General features: G+C 39.8%; 1 long non-coding RNA gene across 1 annotated transcript; it reads left to right on the top strand.

Moving 5' to 3' along the window:
- Positions 1 to 6,902: 6,902 nt before the first annotated feature.
- On the top strand, positions 6,903 to 7,477 carry LOC309693102. The gene is made up of 3 exons (XR_014272572.1): positions 6,903 to 6,988; positions 7,118 to 7,240; positions 7,368 to 7,477. It is a non-coding gene; the product is annotated as an uncharacterized lncRNA (long non-coding RNA).
- The last annotated feature ends 6,530 nt before the right edge of the window (positions 7,478 to 14,007 follow it).

The raw sequence follows: 14,007 nt of genomic DNA, 5'->3' as shown, positions 1-14,007 counted from the left end.
ACAGAAATGTAACTAAAACAAATGAAGCTTAAGTGAACAGAGGTTAACATAGTACCAGTATGTTATACTTTCTTCACAGCGCTGAGTCAAATTATAGGTGCTCTGCAAAAATGAAAAATATAATCTCAAGTGTGAAAGTAAATGTTTAGTTCTCTGATCAACTTACATGTTGATTTCAAAGACTAAGCTCACCTTACAAGGCAGACTCACAGACTCTGTTCAATGCTGCTGTAGGGAGGTAGGGTATAGGTGAAATTTTCAGAATTTCACAATTTTATTTGTTGTTTTAAAAGCTACTGAGTGACATTGTGCTAAAATGAGCTCTTACTTACACAGAGGTTAACAGCAAGTGTTCTTAGGTTTGAAAAAATCAGGTTTTTCAATCCTTCGATCATCATTCATGTTAAGACATGCAGTTCACGCTTTCAGTTATAATAGAACAGCAGAAAAGCAAGGAAATATAAAGTGCTGTGGAGAGAACAGGTTCAGATTTTTAATGACCTCTAATGAACAGGAAAAATTTCAATTCAATGGTACTTTTATATATACTGTTAATTCAATTCAATTTTATTTATATAGCGCCAAATCACAACAAAAGTGATTTGTGATTCATAGATACAGAGAAAAACCCAACAATCATATGACCCCCTATGAGCAAGCACTTTGGCGACAGTGGGAAGGAAAAACTCCCTTTTAACAGGAAGAAACCTCCGGCAGAACCAGGCTCAGGGAGGGGCGGGGCCATCTGCTGCCACCGGTTGGGGTGAGAGAAGGAAAACAGGATGAAAGACATGCTGTGGAAGAGAGACAGGTTAATAACAGATATGATTCGATGCAGAGAGGTCTATTAACACATAATGAGTGAGAAAGGTGACTGGAAAGGAAAAACTCAGTGCATCATGGGAATCCCCGGAAGCCTATGTCTATTGCAGCATAACTAAGGGAGGATTCAGGGTCACCTGGTCCAGCCCTAACTATATGCTTTAGCAAAAAGGAGAGTTTTAAGCCTGATCTTAAAAGTAGACATAGTGTCTGTCTCCCGAATCCAAACTGGAAGCTGGTTCCACAGAAGAGGGGCCTGAAAACTGAAGGCTCTGCCTCCCATTCTACTTTTAAATCAGGGGCGTCACTAGGTTTTAAGGACAGGGGGGGCTTAGCCCCCAAGAGATGCACACGATATGAATCAACGTAGTGAATGAGCATAAAATTTCACAAACAGAAAACAAAGACTGGGAAATTGTTTTCCTACTTCTTTGGACAGATTAAACATCCTAGGCCACCAATAGATCTATTGTTTTATTTCAGTCTGTTTTATAATACAGTACAACAAGAAAACAGAGGAAATGTGTTTGTTGCATCAATAACAAGACAAAAAAAATGAAAATAAAAAAGTACATAATTTTTATGGCTGCAATCACCAGTTACTTGGTAGGTGGAAGCATCAAAGAATGACGTCTGTTTTTAAGAGTGGCAAATCGGTCAATCACTCTGTTGTGACTCAGATGCTGAAGCGTGTCTTTTTCAATAGACATGACTGCAAGACTGTGAAGTCTTTTCTGGCCCATTGTTTGACACAGCCAGGAGTGCAGCCGACGCAGTGCACTAAAGGACCTTTCGCACGAGCAGCTGCTAACAGGCACTGTTAGGGCAACTTGGATGGTTGCCTTCAGAGAGGGAAACATGTCTGAATCAAGGAGGTTGTGCATAGACAACATATCTTTGGGTGGACATCCAGCCTCTGTTTTCTGGGTAAGAAAGTTTCTGGCCACCAGAACCTCCTCTTTTTTCAGGTCAAGTCTGTAGTGCTTTGCAAGTTCATTCAAGTGTGGTTCACTCAAGAAGTTCTCAGATTTAGGACTGCATGCCTGAATGCCTTTTAGCCCTGCATCTACACTGCAAAATCTTTGATCAAGCTCGCCAACCATCCGATCCACACAAGGGAAAAGTAACTCTCTTTTCAATGTGTCTGAGTTGTTCAATTCAGTGCGTGAACCCACAGTTGCCTCCAGGACAAAATCCTCCATTTTCCTCTGTTTGTGCCTTGTCTTGGCACCTGGTTCAGGGATACTGTGGGTGTTACACAGGGCCTTGGTTTTCTCATACAGCTCTGTAGCAAATGCATCTGAGTGTTTGCCCTTAAGTGTGTCACACACAGCTTGTTTGCAGATAAAAGCTTCTGCCAGGTCTAAAGTCTCTTTCTGCAGGAATTTGTGGAGTCCTTCAGTTACAGACAGAATCGACTGAAACATCAGTAGTGCATAGACTGCTGAGTACTTGTAGAGCTTTGCTCTGAGACCTACAGCTATGGGAGATCCAATTGCAGATAGGCACTCCAAAATCGCAGGCAATATCTCAAGAACTGCACTGACTGATCGCAACTGACATGCTCAGCGAGTGTTTGAAAGTTGCACAAGCTCAGTTTTTGTCAATCCAAGCTTTGCCTGAGTCTCCATGAACTTATGATGACTGACTAGGGAGGTGCTGAAGAAAGAATACACACACTCCAACAAGCTGAAAAGCTCCACAGCCTCTGGGGCAGCCTTGCAAGTATTGCACAAAACCAGGTTGAGTTGATGAGCATAACAATGCACATAGATAGCCTCAGGATGGAGCCTTCTAAAATGTGCTTGTACACCTCCAGTGGAGCCACTCATAACGGCTGCACCATCATATGTTTGTGCTACACACTTAAGCTCTGCAAGACCATTGTTTTGGATCTGCTGCTGAATCTCATTTGCAATGGACTGGGCATCAAATGATTTTATCTCTGCAAGTGCAAGGAAACGCTCCTTCACTGCCCCCTCTGACACGTACCTGACACAAACAGCTAACTGCTCTGCCTTTTCATCCCTTGCCTCATCTGCCATGATGGAATAGACTTTAGACTTTGTCATTTCAGATACAATGACACTAGTAACTTCCTGGGCACAACAGTCAATCATGTCATTCTGGGATATTGGCGAGATATACTGTGCATTTGATGGGGGATTATGTTTTTGAAGAAAAGGATCAAACTCCTTTAAAAGCTCTATGCACGTAAGAAAATTCCCTCTGTTTGGGCTGTCTTCACCTTCATCATGGCCACGAAAAGGGAGTCCCTGTCTCCCTAACATAGAGGTGACTGCAACAATTCGTCTGAGATACTCTCTTCTTTCGACTATCTCACTCACATTTGCAGTTGCTATCATCTGTGCAACGTTTCCCTGTTTGCTAGTTCCCTGGTAGCTTTTCCATGTAACAACACTGTCCTTATGTGTTTGTGCCATCTCATGCTTGCCAAAGATGACTAAAGCTTTCTTCCAGTTCTTGCAACTGCTACTGACCAAACTATCATGTTTGATGTTTTTGCCAAACACTCTACATGGAAAGCAGAAAGCTGCATTCTAGTTGACTGAATATTCTAACCAGTTGTGCTTTTCAAACCAGCTGTGGTTAAATGCTCGCTTCTGTGTACCAAAAGTATCATGTGGATAGCTCTTCAGCTTGACCTGTCTGGGCCCTGTGTCTTTGTCACCTAAATCAAACCCTGTAGTAGAATGAGTTGTTCATGTCCAGCTAAATCACTGGACATGCTGGTAGGCAAGAAGTGAAGCAGCTCATGGCATTGAGAAGTGACCATCAGGGGAGATGTTACGCCCCTAGTCTAGGCGTGTAGGGACGCACATAAAGGTTGGAGGAGAGAGAGACAAATCCCCGCCCTGGTTCCCAAGCCAAGCATCCAAACCAGTTGTGAGTAAAAAGGTGATTTTATTTAAGGAAAAGAAGCATAGCTCCAGGGTGAGCCCAGGCCAAAATAATAAACAAAACCAACTAAGTCCCACTAGAGAAAAACTAACTAAACCCTAGGAAAGAAACAGAACAAACAAATGACAGAGATATCCCTCGCTCCCTACCCGGAAAACAGGAGAAAACGGTTCCAAAAGAAAAGGCGGCTCACCCCTTCCGCTTCAGCCCCAAGAGTGCCTACGCTCTCAGCTAATGCACTAGGAGCGGCTTTCACAATTCACGCTCACACAAACACACAATAAGAATACAGGCTGGGAAAACCAGGGTCAGGGTCAAGGGTCGGCTGTCAAGCTACTCGCTCGCTCCACTCTCTCTCCCTCTCTCTGTGGATCTGTCAGAGCGGCTTTTTGAAGGTAGTCACCTGCTCCATGGTCCAATCAGCCGCTCACTACTCTTCATTAGGGGAGGGACCTGGAAAGAGTCTTAAGCACAGTACAGAAACACAGAAAGAAAACAGCCCACACAGGGTCCTCATGGCCACAGCCGTAACAGGAGAGCAGACACAACCTGACCACTAGCGGCATACTTTTGCACCGGAGGTTTTCGTAAAGCTTTTACTTTGGTATTTCCATTGATCTGATTTTTGATATTTAAAATAAATGAGTACTTGTGGAAAGTTAGAAGATGCTGTCCATTTGCTATCCACCTGCACACCTGCGTGGCTGCATTCTTCTCCACTGCATGTTACACATGTTAGCAGATTCTTGCTGAGCTTGTAACAAAATTTACATCTAAAATTACCTGCTGCCAAAAAATATGTACTACCACTTGCTCTTCTTCTTTTTTGGTCCTCAGTAGATGCTCAAGTACTGCAAGAACAGCCTATTAACACCAGTACATTATTTGACTGTAATAATAAGCACCAGTTATGGGAACACTAATGGTATTGTCTTTTTGTGTCTCATTGTTACTCCACTAGGTTAAAATCAGTTTGATGCTGTAGAGGAAATAGTCCTTCAGCTTCTAGCTATGTAGACTATTTCCAAGAGAAAACAAAAAAACGACCCAATGAGGTCTTTTAAGATAACTGACAGACAGGGAAGTCCTGGTCTTGTTAGGAAAGATAACACCTATGCTATACATTGAATGGTGCAGCATTCATTTTAGAAATTATTAACCTCCCACAATGTGACTATTCAAAGTTGGGACCAGGAAGCAGAGGTGCAGTCTCACGTGCCTCTCTGCAGCTTCCCTCCTCCTGTCATCTCCCTAAAACCCAAAAGACTGACAAAAAAAAAACTAAGTATAGTAATGAAATTGTAAAAAGAAAATGATAATAATAATTAAAGGGAAGAGTTACAAATATCATCCTGAAATACACCAAACAGTAGATCAGTTAAATATAGATTATTAAACATTAGGTCACTTTCTTCTAAGTTCCTGATATCATATGATTTAATAACTGATCAACACACTGATTTATGTTGCCTTACAGAAACCTGGTTACACATTATCTAGGTTTATACTTTAGTTAAAATCAATCAGCACACAAGAGTCCTACTAAATCTCAGAAGCCTCAAACTACAGGGCGAGGAGGAGGAGAGGCAACAGTTTCCACTCTGGTTTCTTAATTTACCAAAGACTCAGAGAGTTTTAATTCATTCAAAAGCCTGACTCTTAGTTTTGTGCATCCTATCCTTAGGTTCATGAAAAGTAATTCCTGTGATGTTATCTTCTTCAACGATACGTGCTAACACAATGTAGACGTCCTACCTAAACTCTTCCTCCACAACTCTTTATACTGGGGCTCCTTTCACAAAAAAGCAACAAATCAGAAATGCTCGACTCCCATGGTGCTGATTACAAAGTAGAAATCCCATAACACTAATCTACAAGACCTTTGTTTGTCCTGGAAAAATTGTTTATCACTGTATAAAATTTCCCGTGTAAAGCTAGCACTTCTTTCTGTTCATCACTGGTAGATTAAAATAGGAGCCACATCAGGTTTCTTTTCACCACAGCCAGGCTGTCAAAAAAACATTATGTTAACTAGTGATTACTGCATGAACTTCTTTGCAAATATTTTCTAACCACTACGAAAAATAATTATTCACAGCCGTCCCGCAGATGTGTGGTACACTAAAACTGCTATTTCTTTAGACTTTCTCTCTCCGATCAATGTTTCAAAGCAGACTTCAAAAATATCTTTGTCTAAATTGCCAACATTAGACCCCATCGCTACAAGACACTCAAAGAAGTCTTACCATGAATTCATGATTCAATTATAAATTTAATCATATTTTTGGTACTACCAGACTTTGCACCACAGACATTCAAAGTTGCAGTAATTAAGCCATTTTAAAAAGCCCTTATTTGATCCACCTTTCTTAGCTCAATACATACTGATATAGACCAGCTGGATGATTATCTGCAGAGAAATGGTTCATTTGAAGGGCTTTATTTGGGATTGAGAATTCCCCATATCACATAAACAACATTAGTGAAGGTTTGAAAGCCCTTCTAATTACATCTATTTTTTGTTTTTGCTTTTTAGAAAAGGTAAGAAATACAACACAAACAGCTTGTTTCTCCAGACTGTTTTAACATCCTGTAACATTATCTTACTGGGAAAATTAAACTAGGTTTCATTTCCTCATGTTCGTTTCACTGTTTTATTGTACTTTGATAACAATAGGTTTCTACATGCATCACACCACAAATATAACTAGTTTTGTCACCAAAGCACAATAGGAAATGTTGTTATCCACGAGCATACCAGCAAGAAGACTAATAGACTATTGTATTGCACACTTTTACAATTACATTCATGGCGCTTAAAACTTGTTTTTTCATGAAGTATAATTCAAAATAAATATTGTCTCTGAGTTTTCTTTGTTCTTGTTTATCGGAACTGAAGAAAATAGGAAACTTCTGTCTTTGTGATATATATTTATATATATATAGAGAGAGAGAGAGCCTTGTGGGGAGAACTAACACAGATTGATGCTAATGAACAGAAATTTATAAAGGATGAAGATCGCAGTAGCTGTGCTAACCTTGTGCCTCTTCTATCTGTGTGCAGCTGCCTTCCCTCAGGTGGATGGCCAAGCAGGCAAAGCATCTGAAAGTGAAGGCTCCATTGTTGAGAAACCTCATCTGTCTGCTGGGACAAATGAACAACTTTTCCTAATATTACGACAACTAGAATCCAAGCTGAATAATGCTGAGAAACAGCTGGCAGATCTGAAATCATCAATCCAAGGTAAGAACATAACACAGCTGGAAGTTTTCATTCTGACATGTAAAGATCTTTATCAGTGTACTGATACAGGTTCAGGTTTTGTCGTTGTAAAAAAAGCCCAAATAATTCCATATTTCCATGCAACTCCAGGCAACCGTGTGGCATTTGGAGCATCAATTGGCAATGTTGAAAATACTGGACCAATGAATGCAGAGATCACACTGACTTACAAAAATGTCTACTTTAACTCAGGCTCTTACAACCCTGCAACAGGTAAACTTATCATAATTATGTGTATTTATACACATGTGAGTTTATTTGTTAGATAAGTACTGCATTTCTCAACTGATTTGATTATTCTTGATGTTATATAAGCTGTAACTGTGTCCATCATCTCCAGGTATTTTTACTGCTCCGGTCAGAGGAGTTTATTACTTCAGCTTCTCTGGTCATAATTTATCAACTAGACCGATGGGGCTGCGTCTGATGAAGAATGGAGAGCAGATGGTGACAGTGCACAACCATGCAGCTGAAATTGCTATGAGACAGCCACCAATGGCATTTCTCTGCTGCTGGCTGCAGGAGACCAGGTGTACATGAGGCTCCGTCCGGACACCTGGATTTTTGATAATGACAACAAACACAGCACCTTCATTGGAACCTGTACTCTGTGGCCAATTCAGGGTCTGCAGCCTTAAAGGCCGCATTTTAAGTCCGATTACGTCACAGCAACGCGACGAAGGCTGTCCCAATTCAAAGGCTGCTCGAAATGCGGCCCTCAAATGCATCCTTCATTTCCCTGAACTTTAAGGCTGTGGCAGTGTAGACTTCGTGGCCCAACATATGTGGCCCAGAATGCATAGCACGGCGGTGGGTGTGGATAATTTTGCTGAAAACAAACAGCGGATGAGGGGCAGCCGAAGAGTAAACTTTAAGTAAGTACTGAATACTATGTCACTTATTTATGTGCAAATGTTTAATAACGAAGAACATTAAAAGATTCCTGTTGGCCACATGTCGGCAAAGTTATGTGACATTTGTGACGTTTCTACTAACTTGGTTTTAAAGCCTTTACTTTAAAATATACGCCGTTCAATAGCTGAGCTTAATCTTACAGAGAATGGTCAAAGCTCATGTAGAAAGAAACAAACAAATGAACAAAAGATTTTCTCCTTCATTTCTGTCAAACAAAGCTGTATGAAACGTTTCCAGCTGTTAGTATCATGGTTGCTAGGCAACCTGGGCAGCGCAACGGAGGCTAGACCGTCCCATTTCACAAGCCTCGCATTTCCGGCCTTAGTGGTCTTTGAGTACGCGGCCCTTGTGGACTGTTAAGGCTGCATACTTTAAGGCTGCAGACCCTGAATTGGGATACAGCCTGTGTTCCCTTCAATCTCCGTCAGTGTTGTGTCTCTGAGTTCTGTCAGTTTACGTTTCCTGTTTTACTTCCTTGTCTTGTCTTGCCCAATTACTCCCAGCTGTGCTCTCCCTCTGTGTTTCATTCACTCATTATCCCTTTGTGTATATATGGCATTACACTAATCTACAAAACCTTTGGAAACCCCCTGGAAAAATAATTTGTCACTACATAAAAGCGTGCATAAAGCTAGCACTTCTTACTGTTCATCACTGGTAGATTAAAATAGGAGCCACATCAAGTTTCTTTTCACCACTGTAGCCAGGCTGTCAAAGAAACATTGCATTAACTAGTGATTACTGCATGAATTTCTTTGCAAATATTTTTCTAACCATTAGGACAAATAACTATTCACAGCTGTCCCGCAGATGTGCTGTACAGCAAAACTGCTATTTCTTTAGACTTCCTCTCTCCTATCGATGTTTCAAAACAGGCTTCAGTAATTTTGTATCTCTACATTGGCAACATGCCTATTAGACCCCATCTTTGCAAGACACTCAAAGAAGTCTTGGTTATGGCGAAGTAGCCGGACCAGGTAAGTGGACCCAAATGCAGACAGCACGGAGGCGAGGTTAGAACAAGAAGACAAAAACATTATTAACTCTGTCTCCTCCTTGTCTGAGCTCGCCACAATATGTTAGCCACAAACATTATGAAAGAGTAGGTAAACTTGAGCATTGTGGTGATTTAGGGGGATCAAAGAGAACATCAAAGAGAGAAAGCAAAAACCAATAGCAAAAAAGTTACTGAGTAAATAACAGGAAATGCATAAACGCGAGACACAAACAGTGCACAACAACAAATGGAAACCTGCACAAAGAACTACAGAAAATACGACAAAGGTTCATTCTTGTCTGAGAGACCTACATCTGTGTCCTACCTGCCCACCTCTGACAAAACCTAAGAGACATAAAATTAGTTATTTAAGTGTTTTTATGCGTGCCGCCTCTCTTAAATGCTGAAGGTAAGGATTCATCCCGCATTATAGCTCCCGTGTGCCACTGCTCTCAATATGCATTTAAGAAAATATGCCATCCTTCAGCATTTTGTACCCAGATCGATGGCTGGTAAACAATGGAGACAATGTGTGTAAAATTTCTATTGGTTAAATAAAATACCATTCAGCTCTGTTGAAATGTCAAACTTTTGAGTCCATCTGCCCAGTGTTCAATATGACACAACCAGAGGTCAAGGTGGCCAAAGTTTCTTGATGATTTTTTGTATTAAAATAATATTTTTCTTGGATCCCAAATGTAGATATTTTTTTATGATTGCTAAAATCAGTTTAAAGATTGATTAAAAAAATATTAGTTAACTGGTTTAAAATTATACAGAGGATAAAAAAAATATTGAACGCATCACCAAAGTATTTCTAAAGGTGCTTTTGACATGAAATTCTCAGCAGATGTCAGTAACAACACACCCAATGCAAAGAAATCAATCCATAAATTATGTTTATTGACCTTTAAAGTTTTATCAAAGGTCTTAATTAACAGCTAGTTTTGGCTTTAAAACTACAGTAGTTGTTTAGACGTGCTACCTAAACTCTTCCTCCACAACTCTTTATACTGGGGCTCCTTTCACAAAGAAAGCAACAAATCAGAAATGCTTGACTCCCATGGTGCTGATTACAAAGTAGAAATCCCATAACACTAATCTACAAGACCTTTGTTTGTCCTGGAAAAATTGTTTATCACTGTATAAAATTCTCTGTGTAAAGCTAGCACTTCTTACTGTTCATCACTGGTAGATTAAAATAGGAGCCACATCAGGTTTCTTTTCACCACTGTAGCCAGGCTGTCAAAAAAACCCATTGCATTAACTAGTGATTACTGCATGAATTAGGTAAGTGGACCCAAATGCAGACAGCACAGAGGCAAGGTTAGAACAAGAAGACAAAAACATTATTAACAAAAATGTGACTCTTAATTAACAGAGTGCAAAGTGAGACCTGAAGTGTTCCAAACATCAATAATGAAAACATGAACTATGAACAATAAAGTAAACATGACTGGGAGTTAAAGCGTCAACCATGAACTACGATATCAAACACAAAACTATGAACTAAAATGTCAGACGGGGCTGTGAACTACACAGCAGACGGGAAAAGGTAGTCTCAGGGAGAGGGTCGTGACTCAGGCAGTGAAGGTCAGAGACACTAGGACACAAAGAGGGTGTGCCTGTGATTGGTCAGGCAGGAAGAGGTGCATTACTTTGAGTGTCTTACAGTCTTTGCAGGTGGAAGCCGTTGTGCCAAAAAGTGATCACCTGCCAAAAAATGATTTCCAATGCTTCCGTGTGTTTTTTATGAGTAATGTCTTTACATATGTTGGTAAATAGACTTTGGTGAACTAGGTCTACAGATGGGTTATATATAAAATATATAAAATTACCTCTTTTTTAAGTATCTTTATAACTTTGTGATATTGTACTTACATTATAACCAATGCGGTCCTTTTTGTCAAATTAAAATATGTTTACAGAACTATTGTTATATTTGTTGCAATTTCTGCTGTTGCCTTGGCCAGATTACTCTTAAAAAAGACATTTGTAATGTCAATGATATTTTTTTTAAACTCGATAAATAAAGGATATATAAAAGTCACTGGCAAAAAACTAACTACCTTCTTACAGGAATGTTGTTTGTGACTCAAGATGACTTGATATCATTCATGAGGGATACATGTGAAACATGTTTCACACATTATAGTAAAATGCCGCCATTCACCCGGACCATGACAGTCTTATCATGAGTTAATGCTTCAATTTGAAATTTGACCGTATTATTTGTATTCACAGATTATGCACCACAGGCTTTCAATGTTGCAGCAATTAAGCCATTACTTAAAAAGCCCTTATTTGAGCCACCTTTCTTATCTGAATACAGACCAGTATAGACCAGTTGGATGATTATCTATAAAGGAAAAAGTTCATTTGAAGACTTTTATTTCCCTTTTTCAAAAAGGTCTCAAAGACTTTGTAGTCAGACCTGTTACAGATCGTCAACTTTTCTTTAATGTCAGGTGTGTTTCCAGAATCAGTAAAAACTGCTGTAATTAAACCTATCCTGAAAAAGGACAATCTTGACAAGACACAAATGAACAACTACAGGCCGATCTTAGATCTCCCATTTTTAAGTAAGATCATTGAAAAAGCAGTTTCTCAACAGCTCAATTACTTCTTGACACAGAATAACTGCTATGATGCCTTCCATCCATCCATCCATTCGCTTCCGCTTATCCTTTTCAGGGTCGCGCTGGAGCCTATCCCAGCTATCATAGGGCGAGAGGCAGGGTACACCCTGGACAGGTTGCCAGTCTGTCGCAGGGCCAACACACAGGGACAGACAACCATTCGCACTCACTTTCATTCACACCTAGTGACAATTTGGATTATTCAATGAACCTATCCCCACAAGCTGCATGTCTTTGGATGGTGGGAGAAAGCCGGAGTACCTGGAGAGAACCCACGGAAACACGGGGAGAACATGCAAACTCCACACAGAAAGGCCCCGGCCTGATGGTGGAATTGAACTCAGGACCTTCTTGCTGTGCGGCAACAGTGCTAACCACTGTGCCACCGTGCTGCCTGATGCCTTCCAGTCAGGTTTTAGACAGAACCACAGCACTGAAACCGCTCTGACCAAAGTGTTTAATGACATATGTCTGAATACAGACAGTGGAAAAATGTCAGTCTTAGTTTTACTGGATGTCAGTGCAGCATTTGATACAGTTGACCACAACATATTACTCAAACGACTGGAGAACTGGGCAGGTCTTTCAGGAACTGTACTAAACTGGTTCAAAACATACTTAGAAAACAGGAAATACTTTGTATCAATAGGTAAATCAATTTTAAATCATGCTTTTTATTTGTTTTTGTTTCTAATGTCTCTGTAAAGCACTATGAATCACCTTGTTGTTGAATTGTGCTATACAAATAAACTTGCCTTGCCTTGCCTTGCCTTGCCTTGCCTGTGTCACATAAACAGCATTAGTGAAGGTTAGACGTGACCTTCTTATGACATTTATCTTTTGTTTTTTTTTTAAGAAGAGCTAAGGTATGCTGTAGAAATGCTACTCAAACAGCAGGTTTTCAATAAACAGACAGTTATGGTATTCAACCCTCATTAACTTCCTTATTGTTTGCTAGCTCCACTGAAATGAAAAATTCTACCTGTTAGTCAGGTGAGTTAGGTGAACTTGTCGGTCACAAGACCGAGAAGCTGAAGTCTGACACTATTCACTATGTGTTTGATTTGAACTCATCGGGTTGTATGTAGAGACCAAATGGTACAATCAGCTGTCAGAGCAGGTATTCACAAAATCCGCTCAGCACAGTTTTATGCAATAAAATCGTCTGTTTTCCCAAGCACATCCAGACAATTAACATGTTTCTACACATGCATCACACCACAAACATATACTTGTCACCAAAGCACAAAAGGGAATCCCAGTATCCATCAGCATACCAGCAAGAAAAAACGGCCACTTTCTACTTAACAAACTGAATGAAAGTGGGCAGTATGTAGTTGGTTTTTAACATAAAACCTCCTATTTTTTAGTTTCATTGTTAAACGCTCAGTTCTGTCATTAGTTAGCTAACTTAAATTAATTAATTGGGTTTATAGGTAGTAACCAACTGACCAAGCTAGTGACATCACATTCTGTACTGGCACAAGATGGTCCTGCACATGCCCTAAAGAAGAGCAGGACAGCTGGGTGCCTTAATTCTAACAGTAGGTTTGCTTGTTAGACTATTGTATTGCATTTGCATGCTTTCACAACTTTTACTTTGTATTCTCCAGTATAAAAATTCTCAGTTTAAATGTTGAGTTCAAGTTCACCTTAGAATGTAGCTGAAATTGCTATTTATAATGTCGACTACTACTGCTGCTGATTTCCAGCGAGAAGTCCAACATTACTCACTGCGTACTGACAGACAGTTGCTTTTGCTATTTCTGCTGTTATTTCAGTTAACCACTCATGTTACACCGCTTATAAAGAGAAGGATCATTCATGGGGCTTAAAACAGGTTTTTCGTGAAGTGTTATCTTGTCTCAATCACATTGCAGATAATTATTATCTCTGAGTTTTCTTTGTGCTTGTTTATTGGATAGGAAAAAAATAGGGACACTTCCGTCTTTGTGATACAGTATATATCTAGAGCCTTGTGGGGGGAACTAACACAGATGAAGAGAAATTCTGAAAAGATGAAGACTGCAGTCTTTTTTTTTTTTTTTTTTTTTTTTTCTTAAATGACATCAGAAACAGCAGTATGCGACATTACGTGATGGCAGAGCTTCAGTTCATCCTTTGTCATTTTTTTTTTTTTTTTTTTTTTTTAATAAATAGGACAGGGGGAATGAATGAGAGAGAGAGGGGGAGAGAAAGAAAGAAAACCCAAGGGGAGAAGAGACGGTGAGAAGGGGGGGGAAGAGAGACAAAAAAAAAAAAAAACTCCTGGGTCACCTGTATGGAGAAAAAACAAACAAACAAACAAACAAACAAACAGAGGAGACAGCAAACAACAAAGAGCAACATAATAATAGAGAAAACAAAGCACCATCACAATAAACTAGCTAGTCATAGATATCAGTATTTACTAAGTAATAAACGATATT

This window comes from Aulonocara stuartgranti, assembly GCF_965226115.1.
Source record: "Aulonocara stuartgranti genome assembly, chromosome: 18".
Lineage (NCBI taxonomy): Eukaryota > Metazoa > Chordata > Actinopteri > Cichliformes > Cichlidae > Aulonocara > Aulonocara stuartgranti.
This window is presented reverse-complemented; position numbering and strand designations above follow the sequence as displayed.